This window comes from Phascolarctos cinereus, unplaced genomic scaffold (genome assembly GCF_003287225.1).
Source record: "Phascolarctos cinereus isolate Bilbo 61053 unplaced genomic scaffold, phaCin_HiC Scaffold_4;HRSCAF=312, whole genome shotgun sequence".
NCBI lineage: Eukaryota > Metazoa > Chordata > Mammalia > Diprotodontia > Phascolarctidae > Phascolarctos > Phascolarctos cinereus.
In genome coordinates, this window is record NW_027555847.1 from 138,643,186 (window position 1) to 138,659,605 (window position 16,420).

The 16,420-nt window shown below is 40.5% G+C and overlaps 1 protein-coding gene across 1 annotated transcript in view; it reads right to left on the reverse strand.

The window, feature by feature from the left end:
* Positions 1–16,420, reverse strand: part of SRL (sarcalumenin) — a 67,236-nt gene that overhangs the window by 21,274 nt on the left and 29,542 nt on the right. The gene's annotated exons all lie outside the window — the stretch shown is intronic.

Here is a 16,420-nt window from a genome sequence, read left to right on the forward strand (position 1 = left end):
CATCTTCTGTGCCACCCGAGGCAGAGACTTGCAGTTCTAAATGATTAGAACATGATCAGTCAGTTTCACAGGGTTGGCACTTGGTCCGCTCCTCAAAAAAGCCTAATTATATCTAACTTTCACCTTCAAGGTATGAGAAGCTAGTTGGTATGCATAATACCCTAGGGTCTTACCCCTGCTAGCTCATTTTATGCTCATAACAACCTTTGAAGTAGACAGGAAAGATGTTATCAGTCCCACTTTAGAGAGGTCAAAACTGATGCAAAAAGAGGTTAAACGAATTGCCCAAGTCCTCACAGAATGTAAGTTCGTTGAGGACAAGTACAATTTTTTTCAATTTTTTGTCCTATATTACCAGATGCCTTGCACCTAATTGGTACTTAATGAACGTTGTTGGACTGAATTGTGTGGCAGAAGTGGGACTAAAACGTAGCTCTCTAGCTTAGAGGTCAGCCCCTAGCCCAGGGTACTTTCCACGGGATCCCTGTGACTGTGTACATAAATGGGAATATACCTATGGCAAATTAAGTCTTTCTAATGTTGTATGATTGGCTGAACACCAATAGGTACTGCCAAATTGTTAAAAGAGCATTTACTTTTATTCCATTCCTATAGATTCTATGGTCATTTACCAGTGTGCTATTTCTTTTTAATATATCTATCAACAAATGGGATGAAAACAGGTGTTTGCAAGCAAGATTATCTCAGGTTACACGTCAAAATACTTAGGGGATTAGTTGGTGGTTCTCAGCCTCATTAAGTCACACACAGCTTCTGGTACCCTTTAGGGCAGGTATTTCATTAGGCCTCTGCTCTCCTTAGCTGTTCTAGGCCCTGCTTGAATGTGGCAGGGGAGGTATGTTAAAAAAAAAAAAGTAAGAAAGTTTCCCATGATCTGGCCTCTAGAAGCCAGTCTTCTAGAGGAATGCTCTGTAGAGCCTCTAGACTTGCTAGAAAGGTGAAAGTGTGAGAATAGTAATCAGAAAAAAATAAAAACAAACCTCAGCCCCAGATTAATTCACCTTCTATGGGGGAACTTGGGTAGAAACAGCCGGTTAGAAAGAACAGATAGATCCTCCCTAGCCTTGGAGTTCTTTTGAGCCCAGATCTCCCTTTGTTAAGCAACATGCCTAGGCCTACCTGTGGAAGCCTAAAGATCCCCGGGTTGCTAAGACAGCATCTTGATTTCACTTCTTTCCTCCACTTTCTATTCCCAGATAGGCATTGGGGAACAATGCTAGCCTTCCTGGGATGAGGATGCTCTTCTGTTGCAGACAGAGCAACCCGTAAAATCTGGTACTCCCTAACTTGTCTCTTTAGACCTGAGGCACCAAAGACCAGGATCAATCCTGAAGGCCTGAAGCTGTTTGAAGGAATAATTTTTCAATAGCCTCTTCAGGGTTCAGTGTTCTGGAAGAAGGTTTTAGTTAACTGTGACAGTAAGAATAACAATAATCTGATATATTTGCATAGCCCTTTGAACTTTCCCAAGATCTTAGCCTCTATTCTCTCCTTAGGTCCTCTTAATACGTCCTTGAGAAAATAATCCAGGAGATTATTTTCACCATTGTACAGAGAAGGAAGCTAAGGCTCAGAGAGGTGAAAGATTTCCCCAAGGTCACACAGATATTTACTAGAAGAACAAGAACTAGAAGATTAGGTCTTCTGACTCCTAGAGTCAGTGCACTTTCCATTACAGAAGCTGTCTTTAGGGTACCTCCATCCCTCTTTCAGGATCCCCTCCTACCAGGTATTTAATGCTCTCAAGTTACCTAGGATATCATATTTGAATCTCAATGCCTGCAAATTGCTCCCTGACCTTCTCTACTATTAAAGTTTACCTGTCCCAAGTCCTAGTCCTCCAGGAAATAAATTAAGCCCACTGAGGTGGTAATGGGTGACTGTGGCTTAATGTCTAACCCTCCTGGATCCCAAGAATCATAGAACTATAGAATGTCCAAGTTAGAAGGAGCCTTAGGGAATCATCCATCCCAACCCTATTTTACAAATTCAAAATTAGCCCCAGATAGTTAAGGGGGCCTTCAGGAGCCTTCAGGAGACAAAACCCCTAACAAAAAAAAAAGGGACCATAAATGGTGAAGACCTCTGGCACTCTAGCAAGCTGGGGAAACAAAGGGTTTTGATAGGTTTGATATGCCACAGGGAAAAGATTGATATGTTTGATATGCCAGAGGGAAAAGAGGGGCTTTTGGTTCTTCCCAAAATCCTACCACAAAGTTGTAATTATCCAACTATATGCAGGCCAGCCCTTCCTGAGAGGACAATGCTAATCCTTTTGCCCTCATCTCCAATTCTCATGTGGCCTAGTATTTACTCCTGGGGCAACCAGGAGTTTTCCCCAGAGGAGTTCTTGGTTATGAAAGCAGCAGTGTGATATAAAACAAAATGTATTAGAGTGGGGCTTAGGAGGCTTGGGTTCTCATAGCAGCTCTGTCACTAATTCCATGTGGAGTCAGGGAGAGCTGGATTCAAATCACTCTTCAGACTCCTTACTAGGTGCATGACTCTGGGCAAGTCACCTAACCTCACTGGGTCCCCTGTTTCTTTTTCTATAAAGTGAGAGGGTCACATTCAATGACCTCTAAGACTCTTCTAATTTTAAATATATGATCTTATTACCACTCTGGGCCTAAGTTTCTCCAATTCTTAAAAAAAAAAGGGGGGGTGGATCTTTAAGGTCCTTTATAGTGCTATGATCCTAAGCCCCACTGCCCCTAATCACCCTGAGGGAAGGAGTTGGAGAGAGAGGAATTGACTATAAGGCAATGGAAAATGGCAAACCTCCCCCTTGATTTCCATGCATCTGGTCTGCCTAGGGGACAGAGAAAGGGGAGGAGGAAAGCCAAACTTCATTTATTTCACAGTTCTAGAGTGGCATCTACTGGAAGCATACTGTCTGCTCCCTTATACATTTGCCTGGGGAAGCCAGTCCTAGTTAGTAATTCATTTGTTAAGCCCCTGCTATGTGTAATAGATAATGACTGGCACAGCCACAGAGACAAAGCTAAATAAGACAAAGTTCCCATTCTCAAAGAGCTTACTATTGAGCATCCAGACCTCCATGTTCTTCAGCATAGCTCCAGGCAAACAGGTAGACACAAACCCTACTGGGTGCCTAAGCAACAGACAACAATGCTGGGGCCCCCTTCCATTTGCTTCAGTATAGCCCATGGAAACACAGAAACACCTCACCAGCCTCAGCACAAACCAGACATCACAACTAGGACCCTGGCTCAGCACCAAGTAAACTGCCAGACCCCTATGGTCTCCAGCAGTGCCAGCTATCCCCCCCATCCCACTCCCTCTGCACAGTATCAGACATGAGGGTCTCCCATGGGCCTCAGGGCAACATCAGTGCAGCACCAGGTAAACAGGCAAGGCCTGCAGCCCAAGGCAGGAGAAGCTTGAGACAGTGCCCCTTCCACAGCAGCAGTGCTCAAAAAAGAAAGGAAAAAGGCCAAAAAAACAGGAGCAAAAACAAAAACAAAAACAAAAAAAAGAATCTGACCATAGAAAGTTATTATGATAGCATGGAAGATCAAGACACAAACTCAGAAGAGGACAACAATATCAAAACACCTATGGGCGAAACTCCAAACGAAAAATTGGGAAGTGATCTCAGGCCCAGAAAGAACTCATAGAAGATCTCAAAAAGGAGCTTAAAAATCATATAAGACAGGTAGAAGAAAAACTGGGAAAAGAAATGAGTGATGCAAGAGAATTATGAAAAAAGTCAATAGCTTAGAAAAAGAAAACAACTGCTTAAAAAGTAGAATTGGCCAAGTGGAAAAGGAAGTACAAAAGCTAACTGAGGAAAACAACTCCTTAAAAGTTAGAACTGGGCCAGTGAAAGCTAATGACTCTATGAGACAACAAGAATCAAGCAAACAAATTCAAAATAATGAAAAAAATAAAAGAAAATGTAAAATACCTCATTGGAAAAACAACTGACCTGGAAAATACATCCAGGAGAGGCAATGTCAGAGTCACTAGACTACTTGAAAGCCATAAACGAAAGTAGGACGTGGACAGCATCTTTCAAGAAATTGTCAAGGAAAACTGTCCTGATATTCTGGAACCAAAGGGCAAAATAGGATTTGAAAGACTCCACTGATCACTTCAGGAAAGAGATCCCAAAACAAAAACTCCAAGGAACATTATAGCCAAACTACAGAACTATCATGTCAAGGAAAAAGTACTGCAAGTGACCAGAAAGAAACAATTCAAATATCAGGAAGCCACAATCAAGATTACACAGGACTTAGCAGCTGCAACATTAAATGACTAGAGATCACAGAACATGATGTTCTGGAAAGCAAAGGAGCTAGGACTACAACCAACAATCACCTACCCAGTGAAATTAAATATAATACTTCAAGGGGAAAAATAGCTATTCAATGAAATAGAAGGATTTCAAGCTTTCATAAAGAGAAGACCAGAATTGAACAAAAAGGTTTATTTCCAATATCAAGACCCAAGAAAAGGAGTGAGAAAGAGGAGTATGCTGGGTGCAGAAGGAAGGGAGAGGTAAAATGGGATAAATTATCTCACATGAAGAAGCATGAAAAACCTATTACAGTGGAGGGAAAGATGGGAGGGTAAGCGATGGGCATCGCTTGAACCTTACTCTTATCGGTATGGGCTGAAAGAGGGAATAATATATATAATCAGTTGAATATAGACATTTGTCTTACCCAACAGAAAAGTAGATGGGGAGGAAATTAAGTAAAGGGAAGAGGGTGGGGAACTGAGACAAGAAAAGGCAGACTGGGAGAGGGGAGGTGGTAGGTTGAAGCAAAACACTGTCAAGGAGAGAAGGGGTGAAAGGAGAGAGAGGACAAACAGGAGGGAAAATAGGGATGGAGGGAAATACACAGTAAGTAATCATAATTGTGAATGTAAATGGGATGAACTCTCCCATAAAATGGAAGCAGATAACAGAGTGGATCAAAAACCAGAATCCTACAATATGTTGTTTACAAGAAACACACTTGAAGCAGAGAGACACACACAGAGTAAAGGTAAGGGACTGGAACAGAATCTATTATGCTTCAACTGAAGTAAAAACAAACAAACAAACAAACAAATAGGGGTAGCAATGCTGATCTCAGACAAAGCAAAAATAAAAACACACCTAATTAAAAGAGAAAAGGAAGGAAACTACCATAAACAATGAAGTAATATCAATACTAAACATATATGCACCAAGTGGTATAGCATCCAAATTCTTAAAGGAGAAGTTAAGTGGGTTAAGGTTCATGACCAAACAAGAGATAGAAAGCATTATGAAATATAAAATAGATAATTTTATTATATTACGTTAAAAAGCTTTTGCAAAAAACAAAGCCAATGCAACCAAGATTAGAAGGAAAGCAGAAAGCTGAAAAACAAACTTTACAGCAAGTGCCTCTCATAAAGGCCTCATTTCTCAAATATATAGAGAATTGAGTCAAATTTATTAGAATACAAACCATTGGGGCAGCTAGGTGGCCCAGTGGATACAGCTTTGGCCTTGGAGTCAGGAGGACATAAGTTCACATCCAGTCTCAGACACATGACACTTACTAGCTGTGTAACCCTGGGCAAGTCACTTAACCCCAATTCCCTCACTAAAAAAAAAAAAAAAGGCAAAAAGAATACAAGCCATTCTCCAATTGATAAGTAGTCAAAGGATATAAATAGGAAGTTTTCAGATGAAGAAATCAAAGCTATCTATACACATATGAAGAAGTGCTCTAAATCATTTTTTTAAATTTATTTTTTTTAATTTTTTGATATAAATTTATTTATTTTTAGTTTTCAACATTCACTTCTACAAGTTTTTGAGTTCCAAATTTTCACCCCATCTCCCCCCCTCCCCTCACCCCAAGATGGCATGCATTCTGAACATCCCTTCCCCTAGTCTGTCCTCTCTTCTATCTCTCTCCCCTTCTCTTATCCCCTTCCCCTTCTATTTTCCTGTAGGGCAGGATAGACTTCTGTACCCCATTTCCTGTATTTTTAATTTCCCAGTAGCATGTGAAAACATTTTTTTTAAATATCTGTTTTTAAAACTTTAGGTTTCAAATTTTCTCTCTTCCTCCCTCCCCACCCACCCTCATTGAAAAGGCAAGCAACTCAATATAGGTTGTACATGTACAGTTATGCAAAACACTTCCATAGTAGACATGTTGTGAAAAACTAACTCTATTTCCCTTAATCCTATCCTACCCTCCCATTTATTCTATTCTTTCTTTTGACCCTGTCCCTCCCCAGAAGTATTTACTTCTGATTACCTTCTTTCCCAATCTGCCCTCCTCTCTATCATCCCCCTGCTCTCTTGTCCCCTTCTCCCCCTATTTTCCTGTAGGGTAAGACAGATTTCCATACCCAATTGAATGTGTATGTTATTCTCTCCTTAAGCCAAATCCTATGAGAATAAGATTCCTCATTCCCTCTCACCTTCCCCATTTCCCCTCCACTGTAAGAGACTTTTCTTTTCTGTTTTTTTTGTGAGATAATTTACCCCATTCTACCTCTCCCTTTTCTTCTCCGAGTATAATCCTCTCTCATCCCTTAATTTTATTCTCCAGATATGACCCCTTAATCTTCAACTCACCCTGTGCCCTCTATCTATCTATCTACATATACATACATATAATTTTTTTCCTCCAACTACCCTAATACTGACAAAGGTCTCATGAGTTATAAATATCATCTTTCCATGCAGGAATGTAAACAGTTCAATCTTAATAAGTCTCTTATGATTTCTCTTTCCTGTTTACCTCTTCATGTTCCACTTGAGTCCTGTATTTGAAAGTCAAATTTTCTATTCAGCTCTGGTCTTTTCATCAAGAATGCTTGAAAGTCCTCTATTTCACTGAATGACCATTTTTTCCCCTGAAGGATTATACTCAGTTTTGCTGGGTAGGTGATTCTTGGTTGTAATCCTATCTCCTTTGCCCTCTGGAATATTATATTCCATGCCCTGTCCTAAATCTTGTGTTATCCTGATTGTGTTTCCACAGTACTTGAATTGTTTCCTTCTGGCAGCTTGTAATATTTTCTCCTTGACCTGGGAACTCTGGAATTTGGCTACAATATTCCTAGGAGTTTTCCTTTGGGGATCTCTTTCAGGAGGAGATTTGTGGATTCTTTCAATTTCTATTTTGCCCTCTGGTTCTAATATATCAGGGCAGTTTTCCTTGATAATTTCTTGAAAGATTATGTCTAGGCTCTTTTTTTGATCATGGCTTTCAGATAGTCCAATAATTTTTAAATTCTCTCTCCTGGATCTATTTTCCAGGTCAGTTGTTTTTCCAATGAGATATTTCACATTGTTTTCTAATTTTTCATTCTTTTGGATTTGTTTACAGTGTCTTGATTTCTCATAAAGTCACTATCTTCCAATTGCTCTATTCTAATTTTTAAGGAAGTATTTTCTTCAGTAATCTTTTGGACTTCCTTTTCCATTTGGCCAATTTTTTTTTTAGGGCATTTTCTCCTCATTGGCTTTTTGGACCTCTTTTGCCATTTGGGTTAGGCTATTTTTTAAGGTGTTATTTTCTTCAGTATTTTTTTGGGTCTCCTTTAGCAAGCTGTTGACTTGTTTTTCATGATTTTCTTGCATCACTCTCAGTTTTTCCTCTACTTCCCTTACTTGCTTCTCAAGATCCCTTTTGAGCTCTTCCAAGGCCTGGGACTGATTCATATTTTTCTTGGAGGCTTTGGATGTAGGAGCTTTGACTTTGTTGTCTTCTTCTGGTTGTATATTTTGATCTTCTTTGTTATCAAAGTAAGATAATATAGTCTGACTTTTTTGCACTGCTTGCTCATGATCCGGCCAATTACTTGAGTTTTAAACTCTTTGTTAAGGTAAAGTCTGCTTCCAATGTGGAGAATGTACTGTCCCAAGCTTTGGGGGTTTGTACAGCTGTTTTCAGAGATACTTGTAGGGACCTGTAAATTTTCAGTTCTTCCAAGGTGGTATGATAAGGGGCGAGGTGTTTACTCCTTTCCTGGCCTGTGACCACAAGTATTCCTTTCTGTCCTGTAACTGTGAGGAGGGGTTCCTCTCCACAGCCACTACAAGCTCCACCAAGCCAGTGCTCCTCCTCACCCCAGCACCACCACCCAGAACTGTAGCGCAGATCCAAACATGGACAAAGCAAGAGATTCCTGCCTCAGCACTGGCAAACAGATCCCTGCAATGCCTCTCTGATCAGCCACTGGATTCCCCCTCAGTCAGTGGGCCGGAAGCTCGGGAAGCAGCTGCCCCCCTCCCCAGGGCCACACTCTTGGGGAATGGAGCTGAAACCCTGCCTTCCTTTCTCAGCACTGACAGAAACAGACTTTTCCCACTGACCTTCTGTGGCCTGCATGCCCACGCTGCGCTGCACTCCCAGCCCAGCGCAATATACCTTTCTGATCAATCATCCAGGTTGTCTTGGGCTGGAAATTTGTTTCACCCTGTCTTCTTGTGGGTTCTGCTGCTTCAGAATTTGTTTAGAGCCATTTTTTATGAGTATTTAGAGGGATTTGGAGGAGAGCTCAAGCAAGTCACTGTTTTCACTCCGCCATCTTGGCTCCACTTAGCTCTCTAAATCATTTTTGATTGGAGAAATGCAAATTAAAACAACTCTGAGGTACCCCTCACACCTATCAGATTGGCTAATATGACAAAAAGGGAAAATTAGAAATGTTGGAGAGGATGTGGGAAAATTGGGACACTAATGCACTATTTGTAGAGTTGTGAACTGATCCAACCATTCTGGAGAGCAATTTGGAACTATGCCCAAATGACAACCAAACTGCATACCCTCTGACCCAGTAACAGCACTTCTAGGTCTGTATTCCAAAGACATCAGAAGAAAGGGAAAAGGACCTACATGTGCAAAAATATTTACAGCAGCCTTTTTCATGCTGGCAAAATATTGGAAAATGAAGGGATGCCCATCAATTGGGGAATGGCTGAACAAGTTGCAGTATATAAATGCAATGGAATAGTATTGTGGTATAAGAAATGATGAGCAGGCGACTTCAGAAAAACCTGGAAAGACTTGTGCAAACTGATACAAAGTAAAATGAGCAGAACCAGGAAAACAATGTACACAGTATCAGCAACATTGTGTGATGATCAATTTGAATGACTCAGATCTCAGCAACACAATGATCCAAGACAAGTAAAAAGGACTCACAAAGGAAAATGCCATATCCAATTTACTTGCAAGTCATGGCATCATCTTCCTGATGTCATCTACATCTAGATAAAGAACTGATGGACTCTGAATGCAGATTGAAGCATACTTTTTCATTTTATTCTTTTTTGTGTTTTTTTCCCTTTGATATATTTCTTCTTTCACAACTGTGACGAATATGGAAATGTTTTACATGATAGCACATGTATAACCATTATCAAACTGCCTACCATTTTAGGAATGGGGGAGGGGTGGGACAGAGGGAGAAAAATTTGGAACTCAAAATCTTGTAAAAATGAATGCTAAAAATTGCCTTGACAGGTAATTGGGGGAAAAAATAAAATACTATTAAAATGTGGTACCCAGAACTGAGGAAAAAAAAGAGCTTGCTATCTAATAGAGGTGATCAGACACATACTCAAGGAAATAGAATTCAAAATAGAATATAACAAATGTATAAGGAGAGTAAAAAGATTTATGAAAGCAGAGAAGGGAGAGACAGAGGTTGAAGTATTATAGTAAAGTGGAAAGAACACTAACTCCTGAGCTAGGGGACCTAGATTCAAATCTTACCACTGACAAACTACCATCTGAATGACTTCAGGCAGCTCACCTTGCTTAACCTCTGTATACCTGTTTCTTCATCTATAAAATGAGGGGATTAGACTATCTGACCTCTAAGCTCCCTTCCACTTCTAAATACATGATTTTTATAATCCTTATTTCCAAAGGCTCAGAATGAGAAAGTATAGGCTTTTTCTGAGACAGTCAAGTTTGACTAGAGCATATGTAAAGGAAAAATTAAGCTGAAAAGAGAGAGCAGATAGAAATCATGGAGGGCCTTGAATGCCAGGCTAAGATATTTAAAGTGACCCTGTCTCACCAAGGGACTTCCATGGTCTCCCTAGCCTGGTTGGTAAATGTGGCCAGTCCCTTTATCCATGACCTTACCACTTAGGTTGCCCCTCTGTGCCCACTATTCTCAAGTGGTCACCTCACTGTGGTGGTTTAGCCAGTATTCTTGCCAGACCCCTGTAAGGTTCTGGGATAATGAGCATAGCCCTGGCCAATGGATACAGGTACTTGAGAATGTAGCAGCTACTTGCCAAGATCCCAGGATAATTGGAAGAACCCCTTTCTAATTAGTACTGGTCCTCACTTTAGGAACTCCTCCAATTCTCCATGCAACAGGAGAGCCCAAAATCAAGTTGTATAAGATGGAGGGGAAGGAGAAGATTGTTCTCTTCTACAGATGAATAACTCCTACAAAGAGCCCCTCAAAACCTAATGAGAACTCCTTGCCTCCCAAACTAGGTTCAGAGATCATTTTTATGGGGAGAAGGGGAAGGTAAGTATGTTTAGGTTGATCACCCAAGTGATGATGTAGACACAAATACAAATAGATTCAAAGAACTAGATAAATCTATAAATGGTGACGCCATAATGGGTTAAGGGGAGTCATGGAGGAATGCTTGAAATATCTAACTGGTAAGATTGATATCAGATAAGAAATCTCTTGGTGCCCTCAATAGCTACAGAAACAGGAAGCCTGGATTCTAGTCTCAGCTGTGCCACAAACATGCCAAGTGTCTTTAGATATGTTGCCTAACTCCTTTAAGCCTTGATTTCTCCCATATGTAAAATCTGGTGAAGAAATGGTTTAATGGCCAGACCCAAAGAGTGGTCATTAAGGGTTTCATATCACCCTGAAAGGAGGTTTCCAGTGGAGTACTGCAGGAATCTGTACTCAGCTCTGTCATTTACTTGGCTGAAAGTGTAGATGGTATGCTTGCCAAATTTGCAAAGCTGAGATAGATAGTTGGCACCCTATATGACAGAGTTAAGATCCAAAAAGATCTTAAACAAGCTAAAAAAATTGAGTTGAATCTAATAAGATGAAATTTAATAGAGATAAACACAAAATTTTGCAATTCAAAAAAAACAACTTCACCTAAGAGAAGCATGGCTAGAAAGCAGGTAGTTCGAAAAAGATCTACCATGTCAGTGGTAGCCATGGCAGCCAAGAAAGTGAATGCAATCTTGGGTTGCATTAAGAGAGACAGTCTCTAAGACTAGAAAGATGAAAATCCTACCATATTTTGCTCTGGTCAGACCACACTCGGAATACTGGGTTCAGTTCTGGATATCATGTTTTAGGAAGGCCATTGATAAGCTAGAAGAGGGTGATCAGGATAGTATAAAACCTCTGATTCATGTTATAGTAGGATAGGTGGGAGGAACAAGGGATGCTTAGCTTAGAGAAGATTTAGATGAAACATGATAATTGTCTTCAAGTGAAGGGATGCCATATGGAATAGGAATTAGATATGTTGTGCTTAGTTCCAAAGGCCACAACCAAGAGCAATGGGAAGAAGCTAGCAAACTAGCAAAATGCTAGTTTAGTCATTTTTAAATTTTTCTAATTTTGATATATTTTTATTTTGCTAAATATTTTCCAATTCCTTATAAAATCTTAACCCTAAGCAGATAAGTTAACCTCTATGCCTCAATTTCTTCATCTGTCAAAGGAAGGAGTTGAATTATATCTCTTCCAGCTCCAACATTCTGTTTCTATGAATAACCATACCGGAGCTGGCCTAGTGTAGCAGATATCAGTCCTGCACCTCACTGAGTTCTTGCAAGAATTAGAATGGCAGGATCAAATCACATTTCATATACAAAAGTGCTTTGAAAACCATAAAGAAAAAGAAGCAGTGGGAAGTAATGAGGAGAATGTCAGGCTTAAAGTTAGGAGCCCTGGGTTCAAGTCCCAAATCTACTTTATTAGCCATGTGACTTTGTACAAGTCATGTAACTTGTCTAATGTTTCTTCCACCTCCTCCTCATCAGCCCAACTAGCACTTTGAAGTTTTCAAAGTACTTCAACTATGTTATCTCAGTTGATCCTTGACAAAACCCTGTGAGCTAGGTCCCATTACTATCTCCATTTTACAGATAAGGAAACTGAAGCAGACAGAGGTTAAGTGACTTGCCCAGGGTCACATAGCTAAAGAAGTATCTGAGGCTGGATTTGAAATCAGGTTTTCCTGACTCCAGCCCAGCACTCTATTTAGAGGACCTAGCTGCCTCAAGAGGGTACTAATGAAATTTCCATTATCTACTTTACCAGGTTGCATGAGGATAAAATGAAATCATGTACATAAAAGGTCTTCTAGGCCTTAAAGCACCATGTAAATGTAAGTTATTTTTAAGAAAGCAATACAGGTGCTGTTCAGTCAGTTTTTCAGTTGTGTCCAACTTTTTGTGACCTCATTTGAGGTTTTCTTGGAAAAGACACTGGAGTGGTTTGCCATTTCCTTCTCTACCTCATTTTACAGATTAGGAAACTGAAGCAAACAAGGTAAAGTGACTTGCTCAGGATCACACAGCTAGTAAGGCCAGATTTGAACTCAGGAAGTTGAGTATTACTGACTTCAGGCCCAGCACTCTATGTAAATGTAAGTTATTTTTAAGAAATCAATATAGGCACAAAGGATTTTTATTCTTCCAACCCAAAGATTTTGCTTTTCTGAAAGTGATTAGGATGTGGCATCTCCAACCCAATAATAACAATATTGTTAGAAAGATAGACAGACTAGTTGTAATATAAGCTCCTTGATGACAGCTTATCCCAAGTGTCCCAAAGTGCTTAGCACAGTACTTAGCACATAATAAATGCTCATTGATTTATTGATAACAATAGACATTTAGATAACACTCATTTAGACAGCACTTTAAAGTTTGCAAAGCACTTTATAAACATTATCTCATTTGGGCCTCAAAGCAACTCTATGAGGTAGGCACTATAGGTATTATTATCCCCATTTTACAGATGAGAAAATTGAGGTTCAGAGAAGTTAAGATTAAGTCTATGGTCACACAGCTAGAAAGTATCAGAAAATGTTTGAACCCAAGTCTCCCGGACACCAATCTATTATTTACTATTTCCAAGAGGATGACATATACTCCAGACCACTGGGAAGGAGGCATTCTTTCCCATGACCTTCAGAGAATTATATAAGGTGACTGTGGGATTTTAAAGCTTTTCTTTCTTGAGCTTTAAATATATAGTGCTGAGCCACCCCTGACCTTTTGCCAACTAATCTATAGCAAAAATGAACTGAGGCTTTAGGAAAAGATTCCTACCAATGACCTTTCTTCTAGGAATTAAAATATGATGGACAGCTTTGAGAAGACACCAGGAGGCCCAGCAGGCCTCTCACCAAAAGCCCTTTTGGGCCCCCTGTTCTTAGAAAAAAGAGCTATGCCATAGGGCCAGGTTTCTCCCCTGAGAGCTTGTTCCGTTTAACCATCCAGAGATTTCAGAAGTCTCAAAAAAAATTTAATTAAGTTAAATTGAACCCAAGTGGGATTGGGAAGTGGCTAGAGGTGATAAGAATGGGAAGGGAGGATGTAGCTCACTCTCACTCTATGGAGTCTTCTGTCGGGCCCTGAGACAGTGTGTAGAAGGGGCAGAGGTGGGAGCAGGGGAAAGATGATACCATAGGGGCAATGAGTCCATTGTAAGATGAGCCATGGTCTATCCCCAGGACGTGGAGTCCAGTACTGTATGTGCTGCTGCCAAGGCAGTCAGCCCGCCCCTTGACAGCAGCAGGCAGTTACATCAGAGCACATGCTTCGGCAGGGCCCCAGCCTCAGCCCTAGGGACAATGGGAAAACCAGTGTGCCAGGATAAATTGGTACAGCCTTCCCACTCACCCTGCAGGCAGCTGCCCAAAACCACAGGACTGTGTGGGCCATTTTTGTATTTCTCTGCTCACATCCCCACTTTGGCACCAATCTCCTCTTGGGAGATCCCCTTTCAATTCTGATACTCAGGTTCCTCCTTCCTTCATGATCCACAGCCTCTGTGGGACCTCTAAGCTCCTACTCTTTTCTCTTCTCTCTTCCACAAATGATTCCATCTTGAATTTGCCCTCAATATTTTTCAAGACCCTAGAATGTTAGTATTGGAAGGAACCTTGAAAACATCTAATCCTTGGAGGGCTTGGGAATATGATATTCCGGAGATCAAAGGAGCTAGGATTTTTTTTTTTTGGCTAGGCAATAGGGTTAAGTGACTTGCCCAGGGTCACACAGCTAGTAAGTGTTATGTGTCTGAGGCTGGATTTGAACGCAGGTCCTCCTGAATCCACTTTATCCACTGTGCCACCTACCTGCCCCAAGGAGCTAGGATTAAAACCAAGAATCACCTACTCAGCAAAACTGAGTGTAATCAATGAGGGGGAAAAAATGAGAGGAATTTAATGCATTTTTGGGAAGCCAGAGCAAAATAGAAAAATTGACTTTCAAATACAAGACTCAAGACAAGCACAAAAAGGTAAACAAGAAAGAGAAATCATAAGGGACTTATTAAAGTTGAACTGTTTACATTCCTACATAGAAAGACGATACTTGTAACTCATAAGACCTTGCTCATTATTAGGGTAGTTGGAGGGAATATATATAGACAGAGGGCACAGGGTGAATTGAATATGAAGGGATGATATCTAAAAAAGAAAATAAAGGGGCAAGAGAGGAATGTACTGGGAGAAGGAGACAGGGAAAGGTAGAATGGGGTAAATTATATCACATCTAAGAGGCAAGAAAAAGCTTTTACAGTGAAGAGGAGGAAGGGGGAGGTAAGAAGGAATGAGTGAACTGTACTCTCATCAGATTTGGCTTAAGGAGGGAATAACATACTCAATTAGGTATAGAAATCTATCTTACCCTACAGGAAAGTAGGGAGGAAGGGGATAAGAGAGGGAGGGGTGATAGAAGGGAGGGCATTTGGGGGAGGGGGTAATCAGAAGCAAACACTTGTGAGGAGGGACAGGGACAAAGGAGAGAATAGAATAAATGGGGACCGGAAATGGATGGAGGGAAATAGTCTTTTACAACATGACTATTATGGAAGTATTTTACATGACTACACATGTATAGCCTATGTCAAATTGCTTGCCTTCTCAAGGAGGGTGGGTGGAGGGAGGAGGGGAGAGAATTTGGAACTCGAAAGTTTTAGAAACGAATGTTAGAAAGTGTTTCTGCATGTAACTGGGAAATAAGATACATGGGCAAAGAGGTATAAAAATGTATCTTACCCTATAGGAAATTTTTTTTTTTAGGCAGTTGGGGTTAAGTGATTTGCCCAGGGTCACACAGCTAGTAAGTGTCAAGGGTTTGGTCTGAGACCGGATTTGAACTCAGGTACTCCTGACTTCAGGGCCAGTGCTCTATCCACTGCGCCACCTAGCTGCCCCTCCCTACAGGAAAATAGAAGGGGAAAGGGATAACGGGGGGGAGGGGCGGGCTGGGAGAGGGTGGAGAATAGAAGGAAGAACAGATTGAGTGAAGGGGAAATCAGAATTCAGGCCATCATGGGGTGGGGGGAGGGAAGGGATGGGGAGAAAATTTGGAACTCAAAATCTTGTGCAAGTGAGTGTTGAAAACTAAAAACAAATAAATAAATTGGAGGGGGGAAGAATCAAAATAGTATTTAACACAAAGGGCAATGAGAAGTTACACTGAGAGTGTAAGGAGGCTCTAACAGGTGCCTACAGGTGGAGTGGGGTATTCTGGATCCGCGGAAAGGAAGCTATAGACCAGTACTAGCTATAACAGTTATCCAAGCATTGATTATACAAAATGAGTGGTGTATTAGAGCAACAATACGAAGGAAATTTGTGATTAGAAAAGTGACCTAGATATTACAAAAGTTAACAAAAAGGAAACAGCCTGAGGGGCATAATGAGATCGGAAGATGTTAGAAAAGGAATCCTAGGTCTTCTGTATTTAGAGAGGATCCTCTGTTAAAGATTTTTGGAAGGATTATCCCTGGGTGAGAAAGCATAAAGGGATTACACCTACATATATATCACAGTTGTTTTCTCCTTTAGAATACGGACGTCAAATAGTGCCCACAACACTCCCACTGTGGCCAGAACAAAATTAAAATGTAATTGAGAATTATTTAACAAAATAAATAAAACCAAAACATAAAAAGGAGAACATCTAATCCAACATTTACTCATTTTTAAAATGAGTAAACTGAGGCCCACAGATGAGAAGTAATTTAGTCAAAGCTACATGACTCATTAATTACAGAGTCAGACCTGGAAGCCAGGTTTTCCAATTCCTAATATAGTTCTTTCCATTAGTTTACATTGGACTTGCCTTCTCCCTGCAGTATGGTACAATGGAAAGAAAGCCAGATCTGGGGTCAA